The sequence below is a fragment of the Trichosurus vulpecula genome, chromosome 4 (assembly GCF_011100635.1).
Source record: "Trichosurus vulpecula isolate mTriVul1 chromosome 4, mTriVul1.pri, whole genome shotgun sequence".
Classification (NCBI taxonomy): Eukaryota; Metazoa; Chordata; class Mammalia; order Diprotodontia; family Phalangeridae; genus Trichosurus; species Trichosurus vulpecula.
In genome coordinates, this window is record NC_050576.1 from 163,768,860 (window position 1) to 163,792,728 (window position 23,869).

Sequence of the window (23,869 nt, forward strand, 5' to 3'; positions counted from 1 at the left end):
CTTATATGTGATCTCCCCTATTAGTTACTAAGAACAGAAGGCAGGGGCTATATATTATAATATATATATATATGTATAGATCGATAGTACTATATGTAATATACAGGAAGTCCATATGATTAACAATTTGCAACAGTCATTTTGTATAAATCCCTCTTTTCTTGGCAGTTCTGGAACAGCTATCACATAGTACTTCTCTTGCAGATATTTCTAGGAGAATCAGCTTCCTAAAGTTGGAAATGAAGACAAGTAAAAGTTGTCTTTATACTCTCATCTTAAATAATTGGTTTTTGAAGGAGGCGCTATGTAGTTCCATTTGCATAGACATCAATAGCACCTTGTTCCCACCTCCATCCAGCCTCCCAGCCTCACGCAGATAAGAGAAGATAAATCTAGTAAATTGAGTCAGAATTGGAGTTTATTGTAGATTCTCTGAATCTTAGAGTCCTCCCATAACATCTCAGGTACAATCATTTTGCTTGAGGGTAAGTTCAGTACTTACTGATTTCCCTATTCCTCTAGGACAGGGGTTCTTTAGTTAGTGAACAGATTTCAGTAAGGCAGTGAAATTGGATGGGAAAAAATTTATATCTTTATTTTCACTAACTTCTAATTGAATTTTAGCATTTCTTTCAATTATGAATGTTGGCAACAAATGACTATAGTCATTTAGCAGTACCTATTCTGATAATTATATTTCAGTATAATTGGTTTCTTTTTTAATCCCTTGAGTTTTATTTTATGTGTTTAAAAACATTGATCTTTGGATGGATCCATAGGCTTTATGAGACAAAAGGAGTCCGTGACACATAACAAGTTGAGAGTCCTAGTATATTGTATATTATCATTATTCCCTAAAAATCCTATTCCAATGAAGATAATATGGAAGTGAATGCTGGATTCTTAAATATAAGCTCTAGCAGATTTTTTTAAATAGTTTTTATTGATTTTTTTAATACATCACTGTAGTTTTCCCTAGTATCCCTCTTCCTTTCCCCTACATCTTCCAAAGAACCATTTAATATAACAAATAACATTTTAAAATACAAAATATAAAGAAAAAGAAGAGAAGAAAATCAATATAACTTCTATGAAAAAGTCCAAAAATATGTGCAATATGCAACAATACCTCTGCGAAGGGATGGGTTGGGAACATCTTTTTATATCTCTTCTTTCAGGACATTTCAAGCTTGTTCTTTATAATTTTGTAACATTCACTTATGATTTTCATTCGTATGATTGTTTCTATTTGCATTGTTGTCATTATTTTATTTTCTTGGCTTTGCTTACTTCATTCTGGATCAGTTCATGTAAGCCTTTTTTCCATGCTCCTCTACATTTATCATATTCAGCATTGCTGACAGCACAGTAATATTCCATTACATTTGTGTACCATACTTTGCTTTGCCATTCCCCAATTGATGAACATCTACTTTGTTTCCACTTCTTTGCTATGATGATGAAGTTTTCATGAATAGTTATTCTTTGTAATTTCTAATATTGTTTGTCACTTATGGATGTGCTCAAATCTCCCAGTCTCTAAAAAAACTGAAAACCTTTATTTCACCTACTATCCTTTCAAGCTAACTGATTTACTTGTGGCCCTGCAATACTTTCTTAAATTTATATATTACAGTTCACTTGTCTACTTCTCAGTTTATGGAAGTATAGCTTTGTTTCCAAGTTTTTACAATCACAAATAATTATGCTATGAATATTTAGGTTTATTTGAGTTTTCTTACTTTTGTACTTCCTTGGAGTTTCTGTCCAGTAGTGAGATCTCTAAATTTATTTTCTATGCCTTAAAGCTATTCATTTTTTTAATAATATAGTGTATTTTAATTTTGTTAAATGTTTCCCAATTACATTTTAATCTGGTTCAGAAGGGATTTTGGAGTTTAGCCCAGAGGACGAAGGAGTAGGGCCTGAGTTTGATACCTCTGTAGTAGAAATAGAATATTGGAAGCAGAAGGGACCATATAGATGATCCAATCCAGCCTCTGCACTTTACTGAGAAGGAAGCTGAGGCCTAGAGAGGTGATATCCCTTGCTCAGACATGTGCAAGTCAATCAGTGGCAGAACTGTGCTTAATACCCAAGAATTTCACATTCCTTCCAGGCACTGGAGTGAGAGGATCTAGATTCAAATGTGACCTCCAACACTACTTGTGTTTTCTTGGGCAACTGATTTCATTCCCCTGGACCTCAACTTATTCTATTCTTAGAGCTGAATAATTTCATGACTTTTCTCAAATAATTTCAAATTGATTTCTTCACTGTCTAAATACTCTTTATCTTTTTGATCTGTATTCAGTCCCATGTTGATCTAATAGGCTCTCATGGGTTCATTTATGTTCTCTGGGCAATAGAAACATCTCTGTTTCTATTGAGGTCACCACCATCATTTTAGTCACTTAGAATCATACCAAGGATGTCTCTGGAGTCATCATTGACCCTTCTTTCTCACGTCATCCACTGTATCCAATCAGTTTCCATATCTTGTTGATCCTACCTCTATAAAATCTTTTTAATCCATACACTTCTTTCCCCTCAAATAGCCATGACTTTAGTTCAAGGCTTCATCATCTCTTACCCAGATTTTTTTTTTTAATCATTGAGCATTTGCCTTCAGTTCCTTCCACTCCCACGTTACTCCAAAGAGGAAGCAAAACACACAGAAACCCAGTTACAAACATGTATAGCTGAGCAAAACAAATTTCAACATTGGCTATATCCAAAAAAAAAAAAATGTCTCAGTCTGGTCTCTGCATTGCCTCTGTGTCTAGAGGGTATTTTAGCATGTGTCATCATGAGTCTTCTGAAATTAGGGTTGGACGTTTCATTGACTAGAGTTCCTAAGTCTCACATTCATACCATAATTTGTTCGGCTATTCCCCAGTTGATGGGCACACTCTATTTCCAAATCTTTGCCACCATGAAAAGAATTGCAATAAGTATTTTTGTACATGAGTTCTTTTCCTCTTTCTTTGATCTTTTTGGAGTATAACTCTAGTATATATTCCTGAGTCAAAGGATATGCACAGTTTAATAGCTTTTTAGACATAGTTCTGAATCGTTTACCAGAGTAGTTGAACCAGTTCACAGCTCCACGAACAGTGTATTAATGTATCTGTTTTCCCACAACCCCTTGAATATTTGTCATTTTCCCTGGTTTTTTTTAAAATCACTTTTGCTACTCTGATAGCTGTGAGATAGAACCTCAAGAATTTTAATTTGCACTTGTCTGTTAAAATTTAGAGCATTTTTAAAAAATATGGCTGCTCATACGTTGGATTTCTTCCTCAGAAAATTGCCTGTTCATGGCCTCTGACCATTTATCAATTGGGGAATGGCTCTTATTCTTGTGAATTTGAATGAGCATGTATATATCTCTTTTTCATATCTTTTAAAAATATATCTTTTTTTAAAAAAACCTTTATCAGGGAAGCATAATACAAAGTTTTCCCCCCTGCTTATCTACTTTGTCTTCTAATTCTAAATGTATTAATTTTGTTTGTTCGGCAACTTTTTAATCTTATATAATCAAAATTATCTGTTTTATCTCCTGTGATTCTTTCTAGCTCTTGGTTGGTCATGAACTCCTTTCCCTGTCCATTGATCTGACAGGTAATTTCTTCCTTTCTTCTCTAATTTGTTCATGATGTTATTCTTCATGTCTAACTCATGTACCCATTTGGAGCTTATTTTGATATTTGATATATACTGTAAGATGTCGATCCGTACCTATTGTCTATCAGACTGCTTTGCAGTTTTTGTTGAAATATGAGTTCTTAAACTATAACTGGGATCTTTGGGTTCATGAAATGTTGAGCTACTCTTGTTTCTATATATAGTGTATGTAATTTTGTTCCACAGATAAAACTCTCTAATTTTTTTTACTAGTACCAAATTGGTATTTTTAAAATTTTATTTTATTTTCAGATTTAAATTCTCTCTTTCCTACTTACCCCTCTGCTCCAATTGAAAAAAAAATCTATGACAAACTTGTATAGTTGAACAAAACAAATTCCCACTTTGGTCATATCAAAACAAAAGAATGTTAAAATTGTTTTTACATGTAATTGGGAAAAATAAAATATGAAATAAGAAAAAAAATTATTTCCTATTTATCCTGTATATAGCCTGTTTGTAAATATTTATTTGCTTGTTTAATTAGATTGTGAGCTTCTTGAGGACAGAGATTGTCTTTTACCTTTTTTTGTAACTCCAGTGCTGAGCATAGTGGCAGTTAATAGAGGCTTGCAAATGCTTATTGACTACCTGAATGGATGAATGAAGATGCATTTACTTAAGCACTGTATCTGCATTTTGCTAAGTGCTGGAGATACAATTATAGGCAACCAAGATAGTTCCTGTCTTCTGAGAGCTTCCATTGTGATTGGGGAAGACAGCACATAAAGGGAATAGTGGCCAGGGAAGGAGTGTTTTGTATTGGGAAGTTGGAGAGAATGGTGGTTGGAGTAATAGGACAATTGATGGACATGTCGTTACAGGGAATAATTGTATTGATTTGATTACTATTCTCAGAGCTAGACTTGTGCAGGCAGATTAAATGAGACATTTGTAAAGTACTTAGTACAATGTCTGGCGTTGTAATAAATGCTTGTTCCCTTCTTTTCCTTTCCTTTGTATGGTATGGCATGGAGGTAACTGGAAAATAGTATGGAGGGGAGGGCCTGAAGCTGAGTAAAAATAAGGAGATATAAACGCCGGTCAGAGCACAAGGTTACAGGGATGGGACCTTGAGTTTTAGAGAGATAGAGACTGGAAAGCAGGCAGCATTGTCTTTGAAATGGCCAGGACGGAGCATTTGCTACATACACCAGACACTGAACTAGGTTTAGTGACTAGTGAGTCAACCAGCATTAATTAAGTGCTTACTATGTGCAAGACACCGCAGATGCAAAGAAAGGCAAAAACAATCCTTGCTCCTCAAACAACTCACATCCCTTTGGTGAGACCACATGTAATCAATGAGGTAAATATAATGTGGGGAAACTAAGTAAACTAGATACTGGCAAAGGTGAGAAGGCAGAGCTGTGCATAGTTGAGAGGGAAGTATAAGTAGACAGGGATGTTAGTAAGTAGGGTCCAGGTTATGAAGAACTTTAAATGCCAGAGAAATTTGTATTTGAACTTGTAGACAATAGGGTGTCATAGGTGTAGGAGTGTGATATAGTCGGACTGATATTGTAGAAAAAATCATCTTTGTAGTGGATTAGAGGATAGATAGGCAGGTAGTTGGCACAGTAGATAGAATGCTAGGCTTGGAAACAGGAAGACTCATCTTCCTGAGTTCATAGCTGGCCTCAGACACTTAGAGATGTGTGATCCTGGGCAAGTCACTTAACCCTGTTTGCTCTAGTTCCTTGTTTGCGAAATGAGCTAGAGAAGGAATTGAGAACCTCTCCATTATCTTTGCCAAGAAAACCCCAAAATGAGGTCATGAAGAATTGGACAAGATTGAAAAGATTCAACAACAACAGAGGATAGATTGAAATAGGGAGAGACTTGTGGCAAGGAAACCAATTAACATGCCATTCTACTGATTCATAGCTTCATCAGCAATTGAGGGGAAGGGGGAAGAAAGAATAAACATGTATTAAGTGCCTACTATGTGCCAGGTACTCACTAAGTGCTGTACAGATATTCACATTCTCAGATCAGCCCTGTGAAGTAGGTGCTCTTATTATCTCCATTTTACATGTTAGGAAACTGAGGTGAACAGAGGTCAAGTGACTTGCCTAGGATCTCCAAGGCTGAATTTGAACTCAGGTTTTTGACTCCAGGCTCCATGCTCTAATGTGCTACCTAGTTGCCCTCTGGGCATTAGTATGCCTGTCTTCTCCCAATCCCTCCAGTATTGACTATTGCCATCTTTTGTCATCTTTGCCAATTAGCAGAGTGACAAGGTCTGCAGAGTTGTTTTGATTTTCACTTATTAATGATTTGGAGCATTCATTTATATGGTTGTTAATAGTTTTCAAGTCTTTTGAGAACTATTTATTCATACTCTGTCACTGCTTGTAATATTAATGAGTGACTTTGGTTTATATATGTTCTCATCAGCTTCCATGGTTATAATTAATGGCTCATTGCTGATGATTCTCAAATCTTCCTTTCTTCCCCTAATCTCTCCAGTCTTGAATCACAAGCTGAACTTCAGACATCTCTAATTGGATGGATCATAGGCATCTTAAACTCCAAATATCCAAAACTGAACTGATTATCTTAATCTCTAAACTCCCTCCACTCTTAACTTGACTCTAGGTGTAGAGGGTAACACCATACTCTCAGTCCCCTAGGCTCCAAACGAGGTCATCTTCAACTCCTCCATATCTGGACTATTGCAGTAGCCTGCTAATGGATCTGCCTACCTCAAGGCTATCCCCACTTGAGTCCATCCTTTTTTCAGTCACCAAAGTGATTTTCCTAGAACTCAGGTCCAACTTTGTCAGCCCCCTACTCGGTAAATTCCGGTGGCTCCCCATCCTCCAGGATCAAATACAAAATTCTCTGCTTGTCCTTCAAAGTCCTTCATAACCTGTCCCCTTCCTTCCTTTCCAGTCTTCCTACACCCTTAGTCCCTGCCACACACTCTTCAGTTCGGTGACACTAGCCGTTTTGCTGTTCCACGAACAAAATACTACATCTCTTGGCTCTGGGAATTTTCTCTGGTAGTCTTCTAATGCCTTTCCTCTGTTAGATACTCCTTATTTGTCCTGTAGCTGCTAATATTTATATAGTGCTCACTGTGTGCCAAGAGCTGTGCTAAGTGCTTTGAGATTATTATCACATTTGTTTGCTTGTTGTTTCCCTCATTAGATTGTGAGCTCCTTCAGAGCAGATACTATCTTTTGCCTCTTTTTGTATCCCCAGTGCTTAGCGCATAGTAGGTGCTTAATTACATCTATTGACTAACTGACTAGTGTATACATTTTGGAAACCAGACCTTTATCAGAGAAATTTGGTACAGAACCTTTTCCCCCCATTTTACCACTTCTTATTTATAGGAGGGTTAATTTTGTTTGTGCAGAAGCTTTTCAATTTCATGTTATTAGTTATCTCTTTTACTTTTTGTAATTGCCTCTATCTTTTGTTTGGTTAGAACCACATCTTTCCATAGTTGTGAAAGGTATATGACCTGCTTCTTTTCTATTTTTGTATCATAGGATCTTTAATATTAAGGTCATGTATTCACTTAGAATTTATTGTGGGATATGAGGTAAGGTGTTGGTCTAAGCTGAACTGCAGCCAAACTTTTCCAGTTTTTGTTGCATGTTTTTTTCCCAATTGATATTTTCTTGTGTATCGAATAGTAGGTGATTGAGTTCTATTGTTTACGATTCTCCTTTGTCTTGTCTTTTCCAGTGATGTATATTTATTTTCTAACCAGTTCCAAATGGTTTTGATGACTGCTGCTTTATAATATGGTGGGGAGAAATTGTGAGGAAAATAGGCTAATTATGTGTGGAGATGGGAATTATTAGTACTTGGAAAGTAATTTGGAATTACACATATAAAATGAACAATATGTCCATACCCTTTGATTCAGAGATTCTACTACTAGGAGCCTTAAGGAGGCTATTGATAAGAAAGTCCCCTCATACTCCAAAATAACAATACTTTTTGTCATAGCACAGAATTGGAAACAAAGTAGATGCCCATTATTTGGAGAATGGCTAGGCAATTTGTGGTACGTGAATGTAATGGAATATTACTGTGCTATAAGAAATGGAGTATCTGATGAATACCAAAAAGCCTGGAAAGATTTACATGAACTGATGCAGAGTAGAGCCAAGAAAACAATATACACAATGACTGCAACGTATGCAAATGGAGAGATCAATCAAAAGTAAATTGTTGCAAAATTACGAAAACAAACCTGGCTTCAAAGAAGAGATATGCGACAACACCCTTATTCTTTAGCTTTTGCAAAGGTGGAGGTCCTGGGTGTGATATATTTAATTTATTTTCAGACAGTGTATATTTGAACTTTTCTACCATGCCATCATGTCCCAACAACCTACCTCATCATTGGAGAATTCCATTATCTGGTAAGACTGAATCAACCAACCTTGAAACTCAATATTTCATCAGTACTCTCTGCCCCTTTGGAGGGCAAAGCCATGAGCTGCAGAACCTCTACTTAAGAATGGGGCTCAGAATACTCCACTACTCATTTCCTACCACTTGCATTGTTTTTGGACTTTGTTATGTCCCCAAACCAGGTACCTTCTCTCCCATCCCCACTGTCTTTAAAAAGCTTTCTTTTGTGTATAGTTTTTGCCTATTAGCTTAAAGGCTTCGAAGACAAGAACTGTATTCTTTTTTAAAAATTTGTATTTGTATCCCTGGAGCTGAACACAGTGCCTGGCATCAGTTTTACTAATTTTTTTATTTTAAAAATATTTTTTGTTAATGAGGTAAGGGAGGAATATTGCAGAAAGTTTTGGTGATGTAAAAATCAAGATCAGTAAAATTTAAGAATTTTTAAGGCTATTTTAATGGTCTGGCCATGGAGATAAAGACCTAAACTAGGGTGGTGGTATATGTGGGAATGGAAAGAAGGGGGCTTATACAAGAAAATGTTGTAAAGGTAGAAATGACAGGATTTCATAACTGATGGTATGCTAGGTGAGCAGATCTGAGGAGTTAGATTTCTAGCCTAGGTGACTAGGAAGATGATCTCAACAATAATAGGGAAGTTCAGAAGAGGGAAGCATTTTGAGGAAAAGATAATGAAGTCAATTTAGAACATGCTGAGTTTGAGTTACCTGTGGAACATCCAGTTTGAGATGTCCTAAAGGCAGTTATAGACACAGATCTGGGGCCTGAAGAGGAACTTCCTCTGGGAATCATCTGCATAGAGATGGTAATTGAACCCATGGGTTATGATGAGATCACCAAATGAGATAATATAGAAGGGGAAGAAGGCCTAGAACAGAGCACTGAGGGACATAAGCATAGTTAGTGGGCATAACATGGAGAAAGAAACCTGCAAAGGAGACTGAGAAGGAGCAGTCAGACAGGTAGAAAGAGAACCATGAAGAGAAGGTAATCAGCGGGGTCAGATGCTGTAGAGAGGTCAAGAATAATGAAGATTGAGGAAAATCCTATTAGATTAAGCCATTAACAAAATATCCTTAACTTTGGCAGGGATGGTTTCTGTTGAATGATGGAGTGGCAAGATAGATTGAAGAGTGTTTAGAAGAAAGTGAGAGGAGAGAAAATGGAGGCACTAAGTGTGTAGAAGGTTTTCTCAAAGTTTAGCTGAGAAAGGGAGGTAAGATAGGTAGATAGGAGGATAGGTAGCAGGAATGGTAGAATCAAGTGAGGTTTTTTTCAGGATAAGGGACTCATTTGTTTTGGTTTGGACATAGTGAAAGAGCCAGTAGATAGGAAGAGATTGAAGATGACAGTGAGTGGGAATGATAGTAGGGGAGTCTGCTCTCACTTCCTAACTCTCTGAAGTCGGGCTTCTGACTTCTTCAGTTAACTAAAACTGCTGTCTCCAAAGATCTCTTTAATTCCGGTCTTTTCTTGAGCTCTCTGCAGCCTTTGACACTGGCAGTCATCCTCTTCTCCTTGATATTCTCTAGGTTTTCATGATGTTGTTTTCTCCTCTTGCCTTTCTGACCACACCTTCTCAGTCTCCTTTGTTAAATCTTTAAAAAAAATATTTTATACTTTTTAATTTTTAAAAATTTGTTATTCATTTTTAACCTTTTTAAATTTCGAGTTCCCAATTCTCTCCTTCCTCTCCCCTCCACCACCCACTGAGAAGGCAAGCAATACGATATCAGTTATACATGTGAAATCATGCAAAACATTTCCCTATTGGCCATATTTTTTTTAAAAGCTAGAAAAATAGATAAAGTGAGAAAATTATACTTAAGCTTAAAGGTATACTTAAGTACTTACTCAGAGTGCATCAGTTCTCTCTGGAGGTGGATAGCATTTTTTCATCATCAGTCCTTTGGAATTGTCTTGGATCATTGTATTGATCACAGAGTCAAGTCTTTTACAGTTGAACATTGTTACAACATTGCTGTTACTCCACATAATGATGTCCCAGTTCTTCCCACTTCACTTCTCAGTTCATATAGATCTTGCCATGTTTTTCTGAAAGCACCCCTCCTTTATCATTTCTTGTAGTACTCCATCACAGTCATATTCCATGACTTGTTTAACTCTTCCCAAACTGATGAGCATCCCTTGATCTCCAATTCTTTGCCACTACAAAAAGAGCTGCTATAAATATTTTTTTGTACATACAGGTCCTTTTCCTTTGATCTTTTTGGGATACAGAACCTGTTGGTGGTATTGCTGAGTCAGAGAGAATATGTGTGATTTTATAGCCTTTTGGGCTTAGCTCCAGATTGTTCTCTAGAATAGCTGGGCCAGTTTACTACTACACCAACGGTTCATTAGGTACCTATTTTTCCCTCCTCTCCAGCATTTGTCATTTCTGATAGGTGTGATGTAGTGGCTCAGAGTTATTTTAATTTGCCTTTCTCTAATCAGTAATGAATTAGAGCACTGTTTCATATGACTATAGATAGCTTTCATTTCTTCTTCTGAAAACTGCCTGTTTATATCCTTTGACCGTTTATCAGTTGGGGAATGGCTCTTATTTTTATAAATTTGACTCAGTCCTGTAATCAGTGTATACTTAAAAAACTAGGACTTCATCAGAGAATCTTGTAAGAAATTTTGATACTACTTCATTATCTATGATACCTTTTAGCCAAATGAAGTTTCCCTGATCATCTCTTTTAATTAGATCTATTTGTGCTTTTGCTTTATCTGAGATCATGATTGCTACTTCTGCCTTTTTTCTTCAGCTGAAGCATATTAGATTCTTCTCCAGCCCTTTATTTTAACTTTGTGTATGTTTTTCTGTTTCAAGTGTCTCTTATAAATAATATTTTGCTGGAGTCTGGTTTCTAATCCATTCTGCTATCTGCTTCCATTTTGTGGGTGAGCTCATCCCATTCACATTCACATTGCTAACTCTGTATTTCCCTAATTCTTCTTTTTTCTCTGTCTTTAGCCTGTCCCTCCTCAAAAGTATATCTTGCTTCCAACCACTGTCTCCCTTAGTCTACCTTCCCTTCTCTCAGTCCTTCCGTGCCCCGCTTTCCCTTATCCCTATCCTCTCCTATTTCCCTGTTGGGTAAGTTAGATTTCTGTACATGACTTAGTGCATATATAGTCTTCTCTCTTTGAACCATTTCCAGTGGGAGTGAGGTTTGAGCATTACCCGCCATCCCCCACTCCATTTTTCCCCTCCCCTGTAAAAGCTCTTCCTTGAATGCCTCTTTTATGTGAGAAAATGTTCCCCATTCTACCTCTCTCTTTTCCGTTTTCCCAGTGCATCTTTCTTTCTTACCCTTTCATTTTTTTTGGAGATCCAGCTTAATCAACTCACACCCATGACATTTGGCTATGTAAATTCCTTTTCTAAAAAATTTATTTAGTATTTTATTTTCCCCAGTTGCATGTAAAAACAATTTTTAACATTTATTTTTAAAACTTTGAGTTCCAAATTCTCTCCCTTCCTCTCCCCTCTGCCTCCTCCCACATTGAGAAGACAAGCTATTCAATATAGGTTGTACATCTGTGGTCATGCAAAACATTTCCATATTAGTCATGTTGTAAAAGAAAATAAAGACCCTTCCAAAAAAAAAAAAACCTCAAGAAAAATAAAGTAAAAGAAGCATTCTTCAATATGTATTCAGGCACCATCAGTTTTTTCTCTGGGGATGGATAGTATTTTTCATCATAAGTCCTTCAGAGTCATCTTAGATTGTTGTGTTGCTGAGAATACACAGTACATTTCACTTTGCCTCAGTTCATTTAAGTCTTTCCAGGTTTTTCTGAGAGCATGCTGTTCATCATTTCTTATGGCACAATAGTATTCCATCATAATTACATACCACAATTTGTTCAGCCATTCCCCAATTGATGGGCATCCCCTCAATTTCCAATTCTTTACTCCAAAAAGAACTTCCATAAATATTTTTGTACATCTAGGCCCTTTTCCTTTTTGTAGGTAAACTCCTTTTAAACTGCCCTAATAATGATAAAATTCTTAGGAGTTATGTATATCATCTTCCCATATAGGAATGTAAATAGTTTAATGTTATTAAGTCCCTTATGCTTAAACTTTCATGTTTACTTTTTTTTGCTTCTCTTGAGTCTTCTGTTGGAATGTCAGATTTTCTATTCAGCTCTGGTCTTTTCATCAGGATTGTATGAAAGTCCTCTATTTCATTAAGTAGCTATTTTTTTCCCTGGAAGGATTATACTCAGTTTTGTTGGGTAGGTTATAATGCTTATAATCTTAGCTCCTTTGCTTTCTGGAATATCATATTCCAAGCCCTTCATTCCTTTAATGTGGAACCTGCTAAATCTTGTGTGATCCTGACTATAGCTCCATAATATTTGAATTGTTTCTTTCTGGGTATTTGAAGTATTTTCTCTTTGACTTGGAAGCTCTGGAATTTGGCTATGAGATTCCTGGGTGTTCATTTTGGAATATCTCTTAGTAGGTGATCAGTGGAGTCTCTAAATTTTGATTTTACTCTCTGGTTCTAAGATATTGGGACGGTTTTTCTTGAAATATGATGTCTAGGCTCTTTCTTTTATCATGACTTCCAGGTAGTCCAGTAACTCTTTTTTATTTTAATTCATTTTGAACTTAAATGCAAAAAGGAAAAAAAAGGAATACTTCTATGTACACCACACAACATAAAGAGAGGTTTCAATATAAAACCATAAATTTCCATTTCAGACTATTTACTTTAAAATAACCAAAAACAACTATATAAATAAATAACTACACATTGTTTTCAAAGCTACCCTGGTTTTTTGTGCTTCCTTCTAAGTTTTATTTTATTCTCTGCCATGCACTTTTTTTCTCCTGCACTGCAGAAGGTTACAATTAAACACAAAATTTGTGTGTGTGTATGTACAACGATACTATACTTACTTCTATGTATTGGTTCTTTCTCTAGAAGTGGATAGCACATTCTTCCATTAGGTCTTTTGTAGTTGGTTTGAGTATTTATGATACTCAAGATTAATTAGTCATTCAGAGTTGTTCTTAGGACAATATTTCTGTTACTATGTACAATGCTCTCTTGGTACTTCTCATTTTATTTTTCATTCTTTCATGCAAGTCTCTCCATGTTTTTCTAAAAATCAACCAGCTCCTTGTTCCTTTTTTTCCCCCACTTGATAGTATTTTTTTTCTATAAATGTAAAGATAATTTTCAACATTCACTTTTATAAGATTTTGAGTTCCAAATTTTTTTCTCCCTCTTTCCCCTTCCCCTTCCCCAAGATGGCAGGCAATCTGATATAGGCTATACGTGTACAATCATATTAAACACATTTCCACATTGGTCATGTTGTGAAAAAGAATCAGAACAAAAGGGAAAAATCCACAAAAAAAGATAAAAAGAGAAAATAAAATAGTATGCGTCGATCTGCATTTAGACTCCATAGTTCTTTCTCTGGGTGTGGATAACATTTTCCATCAAGAGTCTTTTAGAATTGTCTTAGATCATTGCATTGCTGAGAAGAGCTAAGTCTGTTGAATTTGCTCATCGCACAGTGTTGCTGTTACTGTGTACAACATTCTCCTACTATGCATCAGTTCATGTAAGTCCAGGTTTTTCTGAAATCTGCCTGCTCATTATTTCTTATAGCACAATGGTATTCCATTACGTTCACATACCACAACTTGTTCAGCCATTCCCCAATTGAGGGGCATTCCCTCAATTTCCAATTCTTTGCCACCACAAAAAGAGCTGCTATAAATATTTTGGTACATGTGGATTCTTTTCCCTTTTTTATGATCTCTTTGGAATACAGACCTAGTAGTGGTATTGCTGGATCAAAAGGTATGCACAGTTTGATTGCTCTTTGGGCACAGTTCCAAATTGCCCTCCAGAATGTTTGGATCAGTTCACAACTCCATCAACAATGCATTAGTGTTCTAATTTTCCCACAATTTCTCCAACATTTACCATTTTCCTTTTCTGTCATATTAGTCAGTCTGATAGGTGTGAGTTTTTTTTTTAACTTGCACCTTCTCTAGTCAGTAGTGACTTAAAGCATTTTTTCATGTGATTATAGATAGCTTTAATTTCTTTATCTGAAAACTGCCTGTTCATATCCTTTGACCATTTATCTATTAGGGAAGGACTAATATTCTTGTAAGTTTGACTCGGTTCTCTATTTTTTAGAATGAGGCCTTTGTCAGAGACACTGGCTGTAAAAATTGTTTCCCAGCTTTCTGATTTCCTTCTAATCTTGGTTGTATTGGCTTTGTTTATACAAAAACTTTTTAATTTAATGTAATCAAAATTATCCATTTTGCATTTCATTGTGTTCTCTATCTCTTGTTTGGTCATAAATTTTTCCCTTCTCCATAGATCTGTCAGGTAAACTATTCCTTGCTCTCCTAACTTGCTTATGGTATCACCATTTATGTCTAAATCATCTACCCATTTTGACCATATCTTGGTATACAGTGACTCTATCCTTAGTTTCTGCCATACTATTTTCTAGTTTTCCCAGCAGTTTTTCTCAAATAGTGAGTTCTTATCCCAAAAACTGGAGTCTTTGAGTTTATCAAACAGTAGATTAATGCAGTCATTGACTGCTATGTCTTGTGTACCTAACCTGTTCCACTGATTCACCACTCTCTTAGCCAGCACCAAATAGTTTTGATGATTGCTACTTTATAATACAATTTTAGATCTTCCATTGCATTTGCATTTCTTTTCATTGATTCCCTTGATAATCTTGACCTGTTGTTCTTCCAGATGAATTTTATTATTATTTTTTCTAGCCCTATAAAATAATTCTTTGGTAGTTTGATTGGTTTAGCACTGAATAAGTAAATTAATTTAGATAGAATTGTCATTTTTATTATATTAGCTTGGCTTAACCATGAGCAGCTTATATATTTCCAGTTATCTAGATCTGACTTTGTTTATGTGAAAAGTGTTTTATTATTGTGTTCACATAGTTCCTAGGTTTGTCTTGGCAGGTAGACACCCAAATATTTTATATTAGCTACAGTTATTTTAAATGGAATTTCTTTTTCTATCTCTTGCTGCTAGGTTTTGTTAGTAATATATAGAAATACCAATGATTTATATGAGTTTATTTTATATCCTGTAACTTTACTAAAGTTGTTAATTATTTCCAGTAATTTTTTAGTTGATTCTTTAGGATTCTCTAAGTATACCATCATATCATCTGCAAAGAGTGATACTTTTGTATCCTCATTGCCTTTTCTAATTCCTTCAATTTCTTTTTCTTTTATTGGTAAAGCTAACATTTCTAGTGCAATAGTGAATAACGGTGATAATGGACATCCTGATCTTGTTAGGAGTGGTTCTTAGCTCCGTTACAATTTGTTTAGCCATTCCCCCATTAAAGGGAGTTTATTTTAGCCAATCTGATAGGTATAAAATGATATCTCAAAGTTGTAATTTGCATTTCTTTAATTAAAATGATTTAGAGCATTTTTAAAATAATATTTTATTTTCCCCCAATAGCGTGTTAAAAGTTTTAAACTTTTTTTAAAGTTTTGAGTTCTAAATTCTGTCCCTTTCTCTTTCCTTCCCTCCCTCCCTCCCCACTTCCTAAGATGGTAAGCACTCTGATTATAGGTTATACATGTGTAATCATGTAAAACATTTCTGTATTTGATCAAATATTAAATCTTCTAACTTTACAGCCTCTCATAAGCTAGCCCCCCTTCCTTACCTTTCTAGTCTTTCTACACCTTACACCCCCTGCCCCTCCTTCATCCAGGGACACTGGCCTCCTTGCTGTTCCTCAACCATTTCCCAGTTCCCATCATCTTCACTGGTTCTCTCATGCCTGGAATGCTCTCCCTCATTTCAGCCGCCTAGCTTCCCTAGCTTCTCTCAAGTCTCAGCTAAATTCCTGTTTTCTGTAAGAAGGCTTTTCCAGTCCTTAATACTTTCCCTCAGACTTTATCTCCAATTTATCATGTACATATCTTGTTTGTACAAAGATGTTTCCATGTTGTCTCCCATAATAGAACGTTCCCATTTTTAAGAACAGAGTTTTTGGGTTTTTTTTGTCTTCTGTGTATCCTTAGCATAGTTCTTGACACATAGGAAACACTTAATAAATGCTTCTTGACTTGGAGAAGAAAGGGGGAGATAGTATCAAGGGAGTACATGTAGAGATAGTTTGGCCTTGTCACAGAGGAAAGCCACCTTTTCACCTGTGACCAGAATGAAGAAGGAAATAGTAGCAGCAGCGTGTCAAAGTGACATGAGATAGGGAAGAAGGAATAAAAAGTAGCTCAGTGGTAGATAGAGTGCCAGGCCTAGAGCCAGGAAGACTCATCTTCCTGGGTTCAAATGTGGCTTCAGATCCTGTTTGCCTCAGTTTCTTCATCTATAAATGCGCTGGAGAAGGAAATGGTAAACCATTCCAGTATCTTTGCCAAAACCCAAATGGGATCAGGAAAGAGTTGAACAGTACTGAAATGATTGAACAACAACCACTTGTCAAATAACCTCATTGTATTTAACTACTAGTAACAAAGATAAATTAAATGCCGATTGCCAATCAAAGCTCAAGGCCTCGGAGGTGGAAATCTAAATATGGAGTAACATTGCCATCTTGTGGCTTTTTCTATAGCTGTAGCCAAAGAGTTTTAAAATCATGTTGTATTTTCACAACTCTAGACATAAACATGATAGTAATAACTCACATTTACATAGTGTATAAAGGTTTATGAATTGGTTTCCTCAAAGTAATCCTGTTATCTTAGAAGTACAAATGTTGTTCTTCCTATTTTATTTGTAAGGAAACTGAGGTTTAGAGATTAATTAACTTCCCCATGATTACACAGTGCCTAGTGCCTCGTGTCCTGATTCAGTACACTGAAAAGAGCACTAGATTTTAAAGTCAGGACCTGAGTTTAGATTTCAGCTGTTAGTAGATGTGTGACCTTGGGCAAGTTAACTTCTCTGAGCATCAGTTTCCCCATCTGTACAATTCAATACTTCTTAAACTATGGGTCGAGACCCCATATGGAGTCAGTTTAAGAAGCGCTGAAGGGGTTGCAAATGGAAAAAGTTTAAGAAGCCCTGAGCTAGATGACTTCAGAGAGCCCTTTTAGATATAAATTTATATTTCTTGGCCCCAGGTACTATTTTTGTTTTTTTTTTTTTAACTGAGAACTCAGGGTTCCCTGCCTCTGACCAACAGATGACATTTTATCATTTCTGTAGTCCAGTACCAAACCAGAGACTAGGTGTGGTGGTACACTCCTGTAATCCCTGCTACATGAGAGAGCTGATGTTGGTTCTGAGCTATAGTAGAGCCAAATCTAATTAAGTATCTGAACTAAGTCCAGCACCATTGAGGCTTTGGGAGGGAGGTGGCAGGGTACCCTCTACCTAAGAAAAGCAAACCAGCCCAGAATGAAAACAGCAGGTCAAAGTTTCATTGCCCATTAGTAGTAGGATTGGGCCTATAAGTGACCACTGTATTTCTAGCCCAGGCCAAATAGATCCACTTTTCTCTCTCCTCCCCCTCCACTAAAAATTTTTCTTTGAAGTCATTGGCAGCTTCATTCTGCACAAATTCTGGTGACAGAATGTTTACTAGCTCCCGGGTCATTCTGTTTTTTCTCAAACATAGTATATGGCTCATAATCTTCCTCTCTACCTGCCATTATAGTAGGGGACTTCATCATGCAGCTTGGTTTCTCAGATACCTTTTTTCTTGTTTTCAACTCCCGTGAACCACTCATTCATTCTCCCTCTTCCACACAAAAGAACAAACATAACCTTGATCATAGCCTGCTAGAGTTTTAATTCCAAATGCAAGAATTCCAAATTTTCCTTAACTCCAACCATCTCATTTCCCCCCATGCTTCATTCCTTTTAAATCAATTCTTCATCCTAATTATGACTCTTAGTCTCTAACCCGTAGCATTCTACCAGGCCATCACTCTGCTCTGACTTCACTTTCTTTCTCTCCTAGTCTTATCTCTATGGTTAACCAGTTGACTGTATTCTATTCTTGAATCGCTTAGCCCCTTTTCTTACCTCTTAGGCTTCACCAAACTCCAATCCTGATTATTTTCCGCCTCCACTTTCTCTTCTGCTTACCCACTGAACAATATCATGAAGCCATGCTGACAGGGTCCGCTACAAATTTATTATCTAATCTCAATTCGGCCTTGATTGCAACAAGGCAGTCCTTTTATTCTTCCCTAACGGAGTCTCCATTCCACTCACCACAGTAACTGTCCTCCCTTAAGTGTCCCACACCATCCACCCCCCCCCCTTACCTAATACTTTATTAGGAAAATAGAGGCCATTCACAAAAGTTCTATGTTTTGTTCTGTCCTACATCTCAAGACCTCTTGATATCATTCCCACTTTCTCTTTCTTTTATTCCAGTCTCTGATAAAGAGGTAGCACTTCTCTTCAATCAATCATTATACATTTATTATGTACCTACTATGTGTAAAGCACTATGCTAAGCACTGGAGATACTAAAAGAGGGAAAAAGTAGCCTTAAGGAGCTCCCAGACATGGGGTTGGGAGGAGGGGAAACAACAAAAAAAAACCAAGATAGGAAATAATTAACAGAGGGAAGGCATTCTAATTAAGAGGTGTTTGGAAAGACTTCCAGTAGAAGATGGGGATTTATTTGGGAATTGAGGGAACCCAGGAGGCCAAGGTGAGGTGGTGGTGGTGCTGCCACCAGACTCCATTTGGGGTTTTCTTGGCAAAGATACTGCAGTGGTTTGTCATTTCCTTCTCCAAGCTCATTTTACAGATGAGGAACTGAGGCAAATGTGGTTAAGTGTCTGCTAGTAAGTACCTGAGATTGGTTTTGAAGAGGATAGTAAAATCCAGTAACATGTTTATAAGACACATACTCGATTCATGTAGAGGTTAAATAAGGGGCTGGAGTTGAATAGTAGAATCCCTGGCCTGAAGTCAGAAAGACCTTAGTTCCAATCTGGCCTCCAGCACTTACTAGCTCTGTGACCCCGGGCAAGTCATTTAACATCTGTTTGCATCAGTTTTCTCATCTGTAAAATGGGAATAATAACACCTACCTCCCTTTGTTGTGAGGATCGAATGAGATGATAATTGTAAAGTACTTAGTATACTGTGTAAGTGTTGGCTATTAGTAGTAGTAGTGTGATCTGTTATGCTTCATCTAGACTCACTGAAGCCTAGGGAACAGTCATTCAGCATCATTTATTAAGCACTTATTACATGCCAGACACCGTGCTAAGTGCTGGGGATAAAACAAAAAGCAAAAAAAAAAAAAACAAAGAAAACACAAAGCACCTTTTCTTAAGGAACGCTGGCTAATGGGGGTGATAGAATCTTATGCATGACACCAACAAAAACAGGCTTGATTAAGAGACAGAAACAAAAAAATGCTGAAGGGTACCTTAGAGAATGAATTAATATCAGTCCTTAGCATGTATGCATTGAATAGCACAAATTTAAATACTTCAAGGAAAAGCTAAAAAAAAGTTACAGGGAAAAATAGACCCTAAAACTGTAATAGTGGCGCTGGGGGCGGGAGCGCAATATAACCCTGATTTCAGACCTCCCAGACCCTCCATTTAAAGAGGGTTCTCAGGCCATCCATTTTTATCATTTCTAACTAGCTACGTTCCTCTGGACTTTATCAGCCCCCCCTTCCCCTCCATACACTTCCAGCTTCTTTTTATATGTTATCTTCCTTCATCAGATTGTGAGCTGCTTTGAGGTTAGGATTGTCTTTTGCCTTTCTTTGTACTCCTAGCACATTGCTGTTACTGTTCAGTCATTTTCTGTCATGTCCCATTCTTTGTGACCCCTTTGGAGGGTTTCTTGTCAAAGATACTAGAATGGTTCACCATTTCCTTCTCCAGCTCATTTTACAGATGAAGAAATTGAGGCAGACAGCCTGGCACATAGCTGGCGCTAAATAAATATTTATTGACCTCAGACCTCCACAACCTGTAATCTTCTTCAGCTTGCAGATGTTAGACGAGAGACCGACTGACAATGGTTGGTTGCTCCAGGTCACGTGACAAACAGGAGCACATGCAGTGGCAACCTTGTTTTTTTTTAGGGCTACCAGAAATCCTTTGGGGGGGCGGGGGTCACAAGCAGCCCGCAGGCCGTATGTTGTGCAGGCTTGACTGACTTGATGACCTGGACAAATCTAATTGAAAAAACAAATAATAAGAAGTTAAGGCCCTGAATAGAATTTTAGAAAAGTTAAGTATGATAGATCTATGGCAACTACTTAATGATAGTAGAAAAGAAAATACCTGTTTGTCTGTGATGGTGTGTTTGTGTTCAGGACCCAGCCATAAGACCTTGTCTCTGGAAGCAACCCAGTTCCCTGTGAGAAAATCTCTCCATGTTTACAAAAAATTTGCCTTGTATTAGGAATTCTCATAAATATAAAAAAATCAGAATTAAATCTGTCCTTTACTGGCTATTATGCAATTAAGTTTTTATTCAGTAAAGAACCATTGAAGAAAGGATTAAAAACTAATTAGAAACTTAAGCCTAAGGAATCAGTGGGTCAGAAATAAATTGGATAAACAATAGATAATTTTATCAAAGAAAATTACAATAATTAGCCAGCATATCAAAATTTATGGGTTGCCCCCAAAGCACTCTTTAGGTGAACAACAAGCACTAAAACAACTTTTAAAAACTTTAGAAAAACAAAAAATTAAAAATAACAAACACTAAAATAGACATTCTGAGAGTCAAAGAAGAGATTAACAAAACGGGGGGGAAAATACTGAATTATAAAACTAAGTTTAATCTTTGAAAAAAATGTAATAGATAAATCTTTAGTCAGTCTGATTTAAAAAAGAGAAAGGAAAACTAAATTGTCAGTATCAGAAATTAAAAAGGAAAACTCAAAACAGATGAATAATTAAAGGAAACTATTAAAATCCATTTGCCTCGACTATAAGCCAGTGAAACCAGTAACATAAATGAAATGGATGAATATTTACAAAAATGTAAAATGCCAAGATTAACACAAGAAATAGAGAATTGAAATAACCCAATCTCAGAAAAAAAGAAATTAAACAATCCATAAATTAATTCCCAAAGAAAAATACTTGATCAAATGGATTTACAAGCTAATTTTGTCACATATCCAAGGACAAGCTAATTTCATTATTAAACTTCAGAAGTAGTGAAAAGGCATCCTACTAAATTTCAATGATGCAAATATGGTCTTTATACCTAAAGTAGAGAGAATAAAAACAGAGAAAGAAAACTATGGTATCACTGATGAATATTAACACAAAATTTTTAAATAAAATATTAGCAAATAGACTATAGCAACATGTCCAAAAAAAAAATCATATGCTGTAACCAGCTACGACTGGATTTGTACCAAGAATGTTGCCTTTCTTCAGTGTTAGGAACTATGAACATAATAAACTTTATTAATAATTAAAACAAAAATCATATTATGTCAGTAGATGCAAAAAAAGCTTTAGATGTGGTGTAACACCCATTTCTGTAAAAAAAAAATAGAAAACAATGCTAAATGGACATTTAGTAATATCTATCTAAAACCAAAAGTTGAGTCATTCTGTAGTACTTCTTTGTTATGAACAAAACCCAAGGGAAGAGAGAGTTGGGGTTTTGTTTTGTTTTGGTTTTTTAGATTTTTTTTTTGGAGGGGGGAAGGCAGGGCAGTGGGGGTTAAGTGACTTGCCCAAGGCCTCATGGCTTGTAAGTGTGTCAGGTGTCTGAGGCCAGATTTGAACTCAGGTCCTCCTGACTCCAGGGCCGGTGCTCTACTCACTGGGCCACCTAGCTGGCCCGAGAGAGAGATTTTATTTAAAATAACTACATGATATATAAATGTCTTGGCATTTTGCCTTCAAGATACATAGGTACTCTACAAAACATTTTATGAAAATAAAGACAAATAATTAGAGATATATTACTTATAGTTAGGTTAAATCACTATAATAAAAATGACTGGCTCTGTACTCTTGAGCCAGTCAGAACTGGTTTCATTGTTATGACCATAGCCCCTAGGATGAATGTATGCTAAGGCTTAACTAACCAAGAGACTGAGCAATCTCTAGGTTAGTTAAAAGCAGTGCTCCCCTTGTCAGGCCATTGCTTCCTGTACACAGTTTAAGCTTACTGGGTCGCTGACTTATTCCTTATTATATTATTAGTCTATTCAGAGATCACCCCGATTTCACTGGCGACTACCCCCACCTGCCTTGCCTCACAGGTGATGAGTCAGTTTCTTATTAATTCCATATCGTCCCTTTGCCTGAAACTCTAAGTTTGAGTCTTGAATGGCTTAGGAACCATGGATCAGAGTGCGTATCTTACTTCACATCTGAACCACTACAAGCCTGCCAGTGGAGCTAGGGGCACTATATAGGGGCTATATTCTTCTCTATTGACATCTGTTCTCTCATAACTGCCCTGTTTGACTATATCGGTTTTGGGGAACAGCTAACCATTTTGCCCTGCACTATGTAAATTAATTTACTTATTCAGTACTATACCAATCATTACTAGCAAAGCATTAATTTATATTGAAAAAATAAAAACAAAATCCATCTGGAACAACAAAAGTCAAGAGTATCAAGAAAAATGTTAGAGAAAAATAGCAGTACCAGATCTCAGAAATGACTACAAAGCCATAATCATTAAAACTGTTTGGTTCTTTTTTTTTTTTTAAGGTTCAGTTAGTAGACTAGGTATATATATTTTTTTCCTTTTCTGGAGGGGAGAAGGCAGGACAATTTGGGGTAAGTGACTTGCCCAAGGACACACAGCTAGTAAGTGTGTCAAGTGTCTGAGGCTGGATTTGAACTTAGGTCCTCATGACTCCAGGACTGGTGCTCTACTCACTGCACCACCTAGCTGCCCCTAATTAGGTATATAATTTACAGAAACAAATAGACCTAGTAGTGCTTGATAAATCCAAAGATAGGGTAAATTCAATTTCAATTAAATTAAAATATTCAATTAAAAAAAATTCTGGGAAAATTGAAGGGCATTCTGCCACAAATTAAAATCACACCAGTACCTCACAATGTATATAAAGATAAGCTCCAAATGTGGATACATGGTTAACATTACAGATTTGATTACATAAAATTAGGTTTTTCCACAAATAAAACCAATACAACTAAATTAAAGGGAAATAGTTTACTGGAAGGAAAATCTTTGCAACAGATTTTTCTAATAAAAGTTCCATGGTACATAGTGAATTGATAAAAACTTATATAGAAATAAAAGCCAATTTAAAAATATAAATTTATCTAAAACCAAAAATGAGCATCTTATATAGTAGAAATAAACTAGGAGTTTTCCAATAAATACAAAGCAAAGATGTCTGCTGTTCCCAGTATTATTATTTTTTTTACTTTCCCCTCAGTATTGTAAATGGTTATAGAAATGCTAGCAGTAAGACAACAAAGAAATTAATGGTGCAAAGATAGGCAAAAAAGAGATAAAAACATCTCCTATTTGCTCATGACAATATGGTCAACTTAGTTAGTTTGGAAGTTAATTGAGACAATAGCTTCCAGATAAAAAAATAAAATGCAAAGCTTCAGGCTAAAAAATAAATCCACAAATTAACAGCATTTTAAAATAATAAGTTCCCAGAGACAATAATATAAACAGAAATCCCATTTAAAATAACGCATATTTGGAAGTTAACCTACTAAAGCACACTTAATACTTAGATTCAGTTATAAAGTGCTTCTTAAAGAAATATAGAGGGGCAGCTAGGTAACTCA

General features: G+C 36.2%; 1 protein-coding gene across 3 annotated transcripts in view; it reads left to right on the forward strand.

Moving 5' to 3' along the window:
* Positions 1 to 23,869, forward strand: part of GATAD2B (GATA zinc finger domain containing 2B) — a 99,293-nt gene that overhangs the window by 39,197 nt on the left and 36,227 nt on the right. The window contains exon 3 of one of the 3 annotated variants that reach the window (XM_036754885.1): positions 3,582 to 3,627. The exons of the other annotated variants lie outside the window; for them this stretch is intronic. The gene's annotated coding sequence lies outside the window, so the exon portion shown is untranslated. The remainder of the gene's footprint in view (positions 1 to 3,581; positions 3,628 to 23,869) is intronic. 3 annotated transcript variants of the gene reach the window in all.